The following is a 12376-nucleotide window of genomic DNA, read 5'->3' as shown; positions in this document are numbered from 1 at the left end:
CCATTACCTTGTTTGTTCTGTTCCATTGTGTGGACCTGAGTCCCCACCACACCGTCTATCTGTCTGCCTGCAGGGCCACTGATTGAGCGAAGGTCAACAGCAGTTCTGGAATAGCAGCTTATCCATCACGTGGGACACGCTGAAATTATTCCCCTGGGGCTCTGCAAGGCGGCAGGGTTCAACTTCCTGTCTTTGTCAGGAGGTTCCTGGCTGGGGAAGAGAATCCCTGCAGGCCCAGGGGCCGAACATAAAATGGGCTTAACACGGCTCTCTCTGGGCGCTACCTGGTCTAGCATGGCGCCTCTCCGTGTCCTGGGTGTGTTTGTGTGTGTTGATTCAGGTCGTTATGTAGATGGAATGTATTGGTGTGGTTATGTTAGCCTGCAACTATGATATGGTCTCAGTGTACAGTGACATGTGTCGCCATTCAGGGTTTGTGTGTGCGCGTGTGTGTGTCTCTCTGTTTGGATGACTAGGACACACACACAAACACACACGACTGGTGCGCCCCTGTCAGAGGTACAGATTGCAAATTGAATCTCTCTCAGCTCCTACTGTGGGTAACCTTTATCATGCAGAGGAGAAACACAGAAAGCCAGCTGGGAGACACCTTGATATCATTCTTCTATGGAGACACAAGGACAGCAGGACCAGTTGGGTAACAGGAGGGAGGAAGAGATGTAGAATGAAAGAGCAGGGGGGGGGTTCGAGGAGCGAGAGAGGGAGAAGTAAAGGGAGGATAAGAGAGGGAGAAGTGGCTCAGCATGACATGGCGGTCTCAACAGTAAATAACGTCTATGGCTGTGTTTCTGTTGTGACAGCAGCCACGCAGCAGGGAATACAGGAGTACAGGAGTTAAAATCGATACACCACCTAGGCCTTGTCTGGCTTCACACCAGAAATCCATAGCGCTATTTTAAATTATGATTATGAATATGTTTCTGTGTTATTCCTCATGCTCTCTCGCTGCCAAGGGGAAGCAGAATAATGAAAGTCAATCAAAGGTGCAGCAAAACAAAGAATGAGGTGAAGGCTAGAGAGTCTAGAGAGTCTAGAGAGGCTAGAGAGTCTAGAGAGGCTAGAGAGTCTAGAGAGGCTAGAGAGGCTAGAGAGGCTAGAGAGGATAGAGAGGCTAGAGAGGCTAGAGAGTCTAGAGAGTCTAGAGAGGCTAGAGAGGCTAGAGAGTCTAGAGAGGCTAGAGAGGCTAGAGAGGCTAGAGAGGCTAGAGAGGCTAGAGAGTCTAGAGAGGCTAGAGAGGCTAGAGAGGCTAGAGAGTCTAGAGAGTCTAGAGAGGCTAGAGAGTCTAGAGAGGCTAGAGAGTCTAGAGAGGCTAGAGAGGCTAGAGAGACTAGAGAGGATAGAGAGGCTAGAGAGTCTAGAGAGGCTAGAGAGTCTAGAGAGGCTAGAGAGGCTAGAGAGACTAGAGAGGATAGAGAGGCTAGAGAGGCTAGAGAGTCTAGAGAGGCTAGAGAGTCTAGAGAGGCTAGAGAGTCTAGAGAGGCTAGAGAGGCTAGAGAGGATAGAGAGGCTAGAGAGGCTAGAGAGTCTAGAGAGTCTAGAGAGGCTAGAGAGGCTAGAGAGTCTAGAGAGGCTAGAGAGGCTAGAGAGTCTAGAGAGGCTAGAGAGGCTAGAGAGGCTAGAGAGTCTAGAGAGGCTAGAGAGGCTAGAGAGTCTAGAGAGGCTAGAGAGTTTAGAGAGGCTAGAGAGTCTAGAGAGGCTAGAGAGGCTAGAGAGACTAGAGAGTCTCGAGAGGCTAGAGAGTCTAGAGAGGCTAGAGAGGCTAGAGAGTTTAGAGAGGCTAGAGAGTCTAGAGAGGCTAGAGAGGCTAGAGAGTCTAGAGAGGCTAGAGAGGCTAGAGAGGCTAGAGTGGCTAGAGTGGCTAGAGAGGCTAGAGAGGCTAGAGAGGCTAGATAGTCTAGAGAGGCTAGAGAGGCTAGAGAGGCTAGAGAGTCTAGAGAGGCTAGAGAGGCTAGAGAGGCTAGAGAGGCTAGAGAGTCTAGAGAGGCTAGAGAGTCTAGAGAGGCTAGAGAGAGTAGAGAGTATAGAGAGGCTAGAGAGTCTAGAGAGGCTAGAGAGTCTAGAGAGGCTAGAGAGTCTAGAGAGACTAGAGAGGCTAGAGAGGCTAGAGAGTCTAGAGAGGCTAGAGAGGCTAGAGAGGCTAGAGAGGCTAGAGAGTCTAGAGAGGCTAGAGAGTCTAGAGAGGCTAGAGAGGCTAGAGAGGCTAGAGGGCAGGCCAAATAATGTTGTTTTATGATTGCTATTATTGAATGTTCTTTACCTTGTTTTTCTTCTCTGCCTCTGGAGAGATTTGGGGCTTGACTTTAAGGTTGTTTTACGGATGGAGGGATGAGAGGAGGAGGGATGAGAGGAGGAGGGAGGGAGGATTCAATGTTTTCATCTACCTTTCAGGTGGTAATGAAGTCATCATCTCCCGTGGCTCACTCACAGATCTCCTGGAGGAGTCTCCACCCAGGTCTCCTGATAATGAGACACAAATACACGCACACACACGCACGCACACGCACGAACACATGCGCACACGCACGCACACACGCACGCACGCATGTACACACGCTCTCTCTCTCTCTCTCTCTCTCTCTCTCTCTCTCCTCTGTCTTCCCCAAGGAGGCCCCCTCGTCTCACCCACCTCCCCTCCACCCCCTTCTGTCCTCTTGCAGTTTACTGTCACATCATAACAAATCAGCATTATGAGACATAACACCCTTCACATAGTTATACACAGCACAGCAATATCACTGATGAATTGGGATTACACATGAGGTGATGTTGAACATGCATGTCTAAACATGACTAGCAGATAATACTGCACATCTGGTGCTGCTGCCGTTAGGAACACCTAGACTCTAGGTCCTAATAGTGAAATATCCATCTAACCTTACATCACTCCCATACTATAAACATGTTCTGTGTGTGTAGGGACGTGTGTGCAAGCTTGCGTGTGTGGGTGTAAGTGATAGTGTTGCATTAGTGTTAAGCGGGGCTCTGCGATACGGCTGTGGGAATGCCTGAGGAAGGAGACAGCTGAGTACTCCATTTGACAGATGGCTCAGCTCTCTAGAGAACTGAATGAAATAGTTGACATTGCTGGGATAGGGAATTTTGACGCCCTCTCCCTCACCCCTCCGCCCTCCCCTTTCCCAACTGTCGGCTGTACACTGGTATGTCACAGTACATAAACACATACTAGCTGTATTGTCTCTTATCGACACTTAATGGTGGACCCACTGCAGTCAGTGCAGTGATAACTGCTACAAGCTCTGCTAATGTGCTGCGATAAAACCCTTTGAAACCTCTGTATGACCAGTGCAAACACACCCAGGCCAGAGCTGCAACCAACGCTCTACAAGCATGCACATAGGCACACTTACACAGGCCTGCACTTTCTCCACAGTTATGAGGCAGTATCTGAGAGAGTGTGGAGATAGATGGCCCAGCAGGCTAGTTAGATGGAGTAGAGAAGCAACTGTTGAGAGTGAGGGAGGATCAGCTGCAGAACTATGTCTTATTTCTTATAAACAGTACAGGTGATAAGAAGATAGGATCCAGAGGTTATTTTCCAAATGTACACATGATGAAAAATGAAGGCAAAAATACTTCACTTGAACAAATGATAAAATTGCCTCACAACAGCACTTCCTGAATGAGGAGAATGGACATCCTAAAAGGACTTGCCCTAATAAGCGGCACGCACGCATGCAGTCATGTTAAAGCCATGAATTTACCAGCACACACTCCACCATGTGGCCAGTTCACAGTGACAGAGGTGGTGAGTAGAACAGGTTGGCGATGCCAATCAAAAGAAATACAAAGGCTGAACATTTAAAAATAGGATGAGGATTTTCACAACCCAACTAGCATTTGCTGTTGCATTCGGAAAGTATTCCCTTGACTTTTTCGTTGTTACGATAGAGCCCTATTCTAAAATTGATTACATCGTTTTTTTCCCTCACCAATCTACACACAATACCCCATAATGACAAAGCAAAAAAACTGAAATATGACATTTACATTTACATTATTTTCTGCAGATCCTCAAACTCTTGTCAGGTTGGCTGGGGAGCGTTGCTGCACAGCTATTTTCAGGTCTCTCCAGAGATGTTTGATCGGGTTCAAGTCCGAGCTCTGCCTGGACCATTCAAGGACATTCAGAGACTTGTCCCGAAGCCACTCCTGCGTTATCTTGGATGTGTGTTTAGGGTCGTTGTCCTGTTGGAAGGTGAACCTTCACCCCGGTCTAAGGTCCTGAGTGCTCTGGAGCAGGTTTTCATCAAGAATCTCTCTGTACTTTGCTCCGTTCATCTTTGCCTCGACCCTGACTAGATGAAAAACATCCCCACAGTATGATGCTTCCACAACCATGCTTCACTGTAGGGATGGTGCAAGGTGTCCTCCAGACTTGATGCTTGGCATTCAGGCCAAAGTGTTCAATCTTGTTTCTCATGGTCTGAGAGTCTTTAGGTGCCTTTTGGAAAACTCCAAGCGGGCTGTCATGTGCCTTTTACTGAGGAGTGTCTTCAATCTGGCCACTCTACCTTAAAGGCCTGATTGGTAGAGTCTTCCTTCTGGAGGAATTCTAGAGCTCTGTCAGAGTGAACATTGGGTTCTTGGTCAGTTCCCTGACCAAGTCCCTTCTCCCCTGATTGCGGAGTTTGGCCGGGTGGCCAGCTCTAGGAAGAGTCTTGATGGTTCCAAACTTCTTCCATTTAAGAATGATGGAAGCCACAGTGTTCTTGGGGACCTTCAATGCTGCAGACATTTTTGGTAACCTTCCCCAGATCTGTGCCTCGACACAATCATGTATCGGAGCTCTACGGACAATTCCTTCGATCTCATGGCTTTGTCGTTGCTCTGACATGCACTGTGAACTGTGGGACCGTGTATAGACAGGTGTATGCCATTCCAAATCATGTTCAATCAATTGAATTTACCAAGGTGGACTACAATGAAGTTCTGGAAACATCTTAAGGATGATCAATGGAAACAGGATGCACCTGAGCTCACCGAGTCTTATAGAAAGGGTCTGAATACTTATGTAAATAAGGTATTTCTGATTTAGATTTTGAATAAAGGTGCAAAGATTTCTAAAAACCTGTAGAGGGAAATAGATGGAAAGGGAAGAGGTTGAGTAACAAGGATGAGTTGTGTGTGGTGTGCATGTGTGTGCGTGTGTCTATATAACAGTGATATAACAGTGATAACTCAACCTTGACAAGCCGTGATGGTATCTATAATTGATGGAGCTCAATAGCTGGCACTTCAATTTTCTTTTGCAATAAAACCAAAATCTACTTTTTCTGATCTCTCACATACCTCAACTGAAATTGCAGTATTGGATTTTGACATGGTTCACAAGCTTGTCAGCCAATACATTTCACTCTCTCGTTGTCTATCTTTCTATCTCTCTTTCTTTTCTGTCTTTGTTTATCCTTCCATGTCTCCATCAACCCTGTCTCCCTCAGCCCTGTCTCCCTCAGCCCTGTCTCCCTCCACCCTGTCTCCCTCCACCCTGTCTCCCTCAGCCCTGTCTCCCTCCACCCTGTCTCCCTCAGCCCTGTCTCCCTCCACCCTGTCTCCCTCCACCCTGTCTCCCTCAGCCCTGTCTCCCTCAGCCCTGTCTCCCTCAGCTGTGTCTCCCTCAGCCCTGTCTCCCTCCACCCTGTCTCCATCCCCGCTGTCTCCATCCCCGCTGTCTCCCTCAGCTGTGTCTCCCTCAGCCCTGTCTCCCTCAGCCCTGTCTCCCTCAGCTGTGTCTCCCTCAGCCCTGTCTCCCTCCACCCTGTCTCCATCCCCGCTGTCTCCATCCCCGCTGTCTCCCTCAGCTGTGTCTCCCTCAGCCCTGTCTCCCTCAGCCCTGTCTCCCTCAGCTGTGTCTCCCTCAGCCCTGTCTCCCTCCACCCTGTCTCCATCCCCGCTGTCTCCCTCCCTGCTGTCTCCCTCCCCCTGTCTCCCTCCTGCCTTTCTCCCTCAGCCCTGTCTCCCTCAGCCCTGTCTCCCTCCACCCTGTCTCCATCCCCGCTGTCTCCCTCCCTGCTGTCTCCCTCCCCCTGTCTCTCTCCTGCCTTTCTCCCTCAGCCCTGTCTCCCTCAGCCCTGTCTCCCTCAGGTCTGTCTCCCTCAGCCCTGTCTCCCTCCACCCTGTCTCCATCCCCGCTGTCTCCCTCCCTGCTGTCTCCCTCCCCCTGTCTCCCTCCTGCCTTTCTCCCTCAGCCCTGTCTCCCTCAGCCCTGTCTCCCTCAGGTCTGTCTCCCTCAGCCCTGTCTCCCTCAGCCCTGTCTCCCTCAGCCCTGTCTCCCTCCACCCTGTCTCCATCCCCGCTGTCTCCCTCCCTGCTGTCTCCCTCCCCCTGTCTCCCTCCTGCCTTTCTCCCTCAGCCCTGTCTCCCTCAGCCCTGTCTCCCTCAGCCCTGTCTCCCTCAGGTCTGTCTCCCTCATCCATGTCTCCCTACTTCCTGTCTCCCTCAGCCCTGTCTCCCTCCCCTTGTCTCCATCCCCCTGTCTCCCTCAGGTCTGTCTCCCTCATCCATGTCTCCCTACTTCCTGTCTCCCTCCCCTTGTCTCCCTGCTCCCTGCCTCCCTCAGCCCTGTCTCCCTCAGCTCTGTCTCCCTCATAAATGTCTCCCCCATCCATGTCTCCCTCATCCATGTCTCCCTCCTTCCTGTCTCCCTCCCCCCTGTCTCCCTCGGCCCTGTCTCCCTCAGCTGTGTCTCCCTCATCCATGTCTCCCTCATCCATGTCTCACTCCCCCTGTCTTCCTCCCCCCGTCTCCCTCAGCCCTGTCTCCATCACCCTGTCTCCCTCCTCCCTGTCTCCCTCATCCCTGTCTCCCTCAGCCCTGTCTCCCTCCCCCTGTCTCCCTCCTCCCTGTCTCCCTCAGCCCTGTCTCCCTCATCCATGTCTCCCACATCCATGTCTCCCTCCTCCATGTCTCCCTCATCCATGTCTCCCTCATCCATGTCTCCCTCATCCATGTCTCCCACATCCATGTCTCCCTCAGCCCTGTCTCCCTCATCCATGTCTCCCACATCCATGTCTCCCTCATCCATGTCTCCCTCCTTCCTGTCTCCCTCCGCCGTGTCTCCCTCCTCCGTGTCTCCCTCCTCCGTGTCTCCCTCCTCCGTGTCTCTCTCCTCCGTGTCTCCCTCCTCCGTGTCTCCCTCCTCCGTGTCTCCCTCCTCCGTGTCTCCCTCCGCTGTGTCTCCCTCCTCCGTGTCTCCCTCCTCCGTGTCTCTCTCCTCCGTGTCTCCCTCCTCCGTGTCTCCCTCCTCCGTGTCTCTCTCCTCCGTGTCTCCCTCCTCCGTGTCTCTCTCCTCCGTGTCTATCTCCTCCGTGTCTCCCTCCTCCGTGTCTCCCTCCTCCATGTCTCCCTCCTCCGTGTCTCCCTCCTCCGTGTCTCTCTCCTCCGTGTCTCCCTCCTCCGTGTCTCCCTCCTCCGTGTCTCTCTCCTCCGTGTCTCCCTCCTCCGTGTCTCCCTCCTACGTGCCTCCCTCCACCGTGTCTCCCTCCTCCGTGTCTCCCTCCTCCGTGTCTCCCTCCTCCGTGTCTCCCTCCTCCCTCCTCCGTGTCTCTCTCCTCCGTGTCTCCCTCCTCCGTGTCTCCCTCCTTCGTGCCTCCCTCCACCGTGTCTCCCTCCTCCGTGTCTCCCTCCTCCGTGTCTCCCTCCTCCGTGTCTCCCTCCTCCCTCCTCCCTACATCCATCTCACTTTCTTTCTTAAGCTCACATGTGAACACATGGGAAGTGTTCCAAAAACACATGTTTTCATGTGATCACACGTGATCTTCTGTGAAGTTAATGTGATAACGTGACAACATGTAAAGCAACATGTGATAACATGAAACTACACCTGAAAGAGTGTCCCAAAACACATGTTTTCACATGATTCCACATGTGAAATCATGTGTTTTTTCTGTAAGGGCATTGACACAGGGATGAATAACTTTAGGCAGCCATACAGTAAACAACCAGGCCCTCTTACTTTAGTGCACTTCAACTTTGTATACTTACATTGAATGATGAGTGGAATCAATTACTATGTTCCTTCAATGGCTAGTTTCACTCAGAAACACATTCCTAGCTGTTTAATCATGCTATACTTCTCCCCTCCTTCAATGGGCTTCTGATAATCAAAAGTGATATAGTGATGTTTCGTTGTTTATACTTACACTGTTTATACATTGTGCGGCTTGAAGATGTTTCTTATATGAGCACATTCAGATCATTGCTTGTACAAGTTCTAACTGAGCAATTATACGTTTCCATGAACTTCTCTGTTCACTGGCTCAGTAGAGAGTTGGGTTTCCAGCAGCTGGCTCGGCCATCAATGAGATTCAAAAGAAAAGGAGGAGAAAGGAGGGAGAGAAACTCTTGATCCCAGCACACAGCAGATATAGATTAGTAACCAAATAGGAGAACTGCCAGCCATAACCACAATCAATGAGGTTTTTCTAAGCGTGTTCAATCTTTGTGAACATACCGGCACAACCACACGCACACACTTTAAGCTCCTCCTCCTTCTCTCCATTCCATATTGATTCAGTCAAGTACAGCTTCATCAGGATTCTCCCACTCACCTCCCAGATTGCCCTCAACCTGCTGAGGATTCTGGGGGAGTATATTAAAGGCTGCTAGCTCAGGGTTTACATGTAAAGTGTTCTGATATTTCCCTTTTAGCTGTCAGGAACCAGAAACGTGATTGGTGGTTAAACTAACTGAGACTTGTATTGGTATTTGAACACATTATGAAAGAATGTCAGACTTTTAACTCAGATCTGCAATCCTCTCTCTCTCTCTCTCTCTCTCTCTCTCTCTCTCTCTCTCTCTCTCTCTCTCTCTCTCTCTCTCTCTCTCTCTGTCTCTCTCTCTCTCTCTAACTCTCTCTCTCTCTCTCTCTCTCTCTCTCTCTCTCTCTCTCTCTCTCTCTCTCTCTCTCTCTCTCTCTCCCTATCTCTTGCTATTAGTGTGTGATGGGAGACTCTACCAGGGTACTATATATAGGTGTCTGTGTTGGTGAATTCTGCATTTTTTTTTGGTTTCAACATCCTTTTAGCTTTCACATCCTCTGGGCTAACGTTTTAGAGAGACGATAGGTCAATATTTTCCCCAAATACAGTTGAAGTCGGAAGTTTACATACACTTATGTTGGAATCATTAAAACTCGTTTTTCAACCACTCCACAAATGTATTGTTAACAAACTATAGTTTTGGCAAGTCGGTTAGGACATCTACTTTGTACATGACACAAGTCATTTTTCCAACAATTGTTTACAGACAGATTATTTCACTTATAATTCACTGTATCATAATTCCAGTGGGTCAGAAGTTTACATACACTAAGTTGACTGTGCCTTTAAACAGCTCGGAAAATTCAAGAAAATGATGTCATGGCTTTAGAAGCTTCTGATAGGCTAATTGACATCATTCGAGTCAATTGGCGGTGTACCTGTGGATGTATTTCACGGCTTACCTTCAAACTCAGTGCCTCTTTGTTTGACATCATGGGAAATCAAAAGAAATCAGCCAAGACGTCCTCAAGTCTGGTTCATCCTTGGGAGCAATATCCAAAGGCCTGAAGGTACCACGTTCAACTGTACAAACAATAGTACGCAAGTATAAACACCATGGGACCACACAGCCATCATACAGCTCAGGAAGGAGACGGGTTCTGTCTCCTAGAGATGAACGTACTTTGGTGTGAAAAGTGCAAATCAATCCCAGAACAACAGCAAAGGACCTTGTGAAGATGCTGGAGGAAACAGGTACAAAAGTATCTATATCCACAGTAAAATGAGTCCTATATCGACATAACCTGAAAGGCCGCTCAGCAAGGAAGAAGCCACTGCTCCAAAACCGCCATAAAAAGCCAGACTAAGGTTTGCAACTGCACATTGGGACAAAGATCATACTTTTTGGTGAAATGTAATCTGGTCTGATGAAACAAAAATAGAACTGTTTGGCCATAATGACCATCGTTATGTTTGGAGGAAAAAGGGGAGGCTTGCTAGCCGAAGAACACCATCCCAACTGTGAAGCACGTGGGTGGCAGCATCATGTTGTGGGGGTGCTTTGCTGCAGGAGGGACTGGTGCACTTCACAAAATAGATGGCATGATGAGGGAGGAAAATGATGTGGATATATTGAAGCAACATCTCAAGACATCAGTCAGGAAGTTAAAGCTTGGTTGTAAATGGGTCTTCCCAATGGACAATGACCCCAAGTTAAGGACAACAAAGTCAAGATATTGGAGTAGCCCACAAAGCCCTGACCTCAATGCTATAGAAAATTTGTGGGCAGAACTGAAAAAGCGTGTGCGAGCAAGGAGGCCTACAAACCTGATTCAGTTACACCAGCTCTGTCAGGAGGAATGGGCCAAAATTCATCCAACTTATTTTGGGAAGCTTGTGGAAGGCTACCCGAAGCGTTTGACCCAAGTTAAACAATTCAAAGGCAATGTTAGCAAATACTAATTGAGTGTATGTAATCTTCTGACCCACTGGGAATGTGATGAAAGAAATAAAAGCCAAAATAAATCATTCTCTCTACTATTATTCTGACATTTCACATTCTTAAAATAAAGTGGTGATCCTAACTGACCTAAGACAGGGAATTTTACTGGGATTAAATATCAGGAATTGTGAAAAACTGAGTTTAAATGTATTAAGCTAAGGTGTATGTAAACTTCCGACTTCAACTGTATGTCATAGAGTGCCAGGGAGACAGAAAGCATGAGCAGGAGGGAGAGCGTCCCATGGGACTGGAGGGAAGGGACTAGCCACAAGCCAAAATACACAGTCTGATAGTCAGAAGGCACTGATAGCTCATCACACTAAAAACACAAGATGCCTCCTACTCATTCACACGTAGAGAGAAATAAACACAACAATTCTTGCAGAGAGCCACACAGAGGAATGCTCCATGCTCTCTCTAAAAATCTAATTTAATAGCATTACTTAAAGGAAAATTACACCCAAAACTATATTTTGGTATTTATTTCTTTGTCATCTTTGTTTCCCTGCGTTTGTACCAGAAGATCAGGGAGGTGGACAAGTTCTCCCTGGGGATCATTCTTGAAAAGCCTAAATGTATTCTGGAAAGCCTAGACTGCTGTTATCGTGTTGTCCCGTCCCTGCAGCTTAACATTCAGTTGATTAAGGTGTGATGGATTGTCTGTCAAAAATGCAACTGTTTCCATCTTCTCCTCATCTTCCAAAAACTCAGAAAACCGAGTTGTCTTGTCACTCTTTTGCTCTGATAAGAAAGCTTTGATTTGCTTCTCAATGGCCCAGAAGCGTTCCAAAACCCTGCCTTTGCTGAGCCATCTGAAGTTGTTGTGCAGTAGTAAGTCATCAAAACTGGCATTGGCCTCTGTCAGAATGCATCGTAGCAGGCGGGGTTGTGGGGATGATGTAGCTCTCAAAAAGTTGGTCAGTTTCATCATCATTGTCAGGACCTCAGAATACAATTTTCCCAGACTGGCACCCAGGACAGATTGATGGATGATGCAGTGATATGATGTCAGGGAAGTCCTTTTTTTAAAGTGCAACCAGTCCCCTCCCTCTTCCTGTCATGGCTGGAGCTCCATCTGTGGTGATGGAGACCACTGACTTCAGATCTTTCCCCTTTTGGTCAGCATCCCTTTGATGACCTCATGGATATCCTCTCCCCGTGTGTGTGCTTCTAGATGGGTTAAGCCCAACAGCTCCTCACATAATTCCTTCTTTGATTTATTATCAAATCTAACAAACACCAGAAGCTGGGTATTATCAGTGTTATGTGTTGATTCATCCACAGCTAATGAAATGCATGGTGCATTCTGAATGGCCTCACCAAGTTGTGAAGTTAAATCTTCAGCTAATATTTCCGTTCTCCTCATTGCTCTGGAACCTGACAGTTGGATCTGTTTGATCTTTTCCCTGAGCTCATATTTTAGTTTACCGTCGAGCTAGGTCAGCAACTTTACGCTTCATTCTTTTACCATCTCAGCGTCTGAAAATATTTTTGTTGTGTTTCCCAAAAACCAAGCTATCCCCAGTGAACACTCCATTGCACGTTGTTGGGCTTTCAGGGAATTGACAAGGACTTTGTTGAACCTCTCATATTGGGATTTGAGTTGATTAATCTTGTTTGTTCTCCCCTCTATGTTTCCGTCTGATCCAATTTACCATGCCTGGTCTCATAATTGCGCTGAACATGGGCACTTTTCACGAGAGCTAGGGACTCACTGCATATCAGGCACATTGGTTTTGTGCTAGTTACGGGGAGAATGAATAAATACTGTTCCGTCCACTCATCTTTGAATATACAGTTTTCAGAGTCAACTTTTCCTTTTTTTGAACAAGCCATATTAACAAAGATGATGGTA

General features: G+C 48.1%; 1 pseudogene; it reads right to left on the bottom strand.

Moving 5' to 3' along the window:
* Positions 1-2442: 2442 nt before the first annotated feature.
* On the bottom strand, positions 2443-7715 carry LOC116353713 (spore wall protein 2-like; annotated as a pseudogene).
* Between the last annotated feature and the right edge of the window lie 4661 nt (positions 7716-12376).

Source organism: Oncorhynchus kisutch, linkage group LG15 (assembly GCF_002021735.2).
Source record: "Oncorhynchus kisutch isolate 150728-3 linkage group LG15, Okis_V2, whole genome shotgun sequence".
Lineage (NCBI taxonomy): Eukaryota > Metazoa > Chordata > Actinopteri > Salmoniformes > Salmonidae > Oncorhynchus > Oncorhynchus kisutch.
Note: the sequence above shows the minus strand (reverse complement) of the source record. Positions and strands in the feature narration are given on the sequence as shown.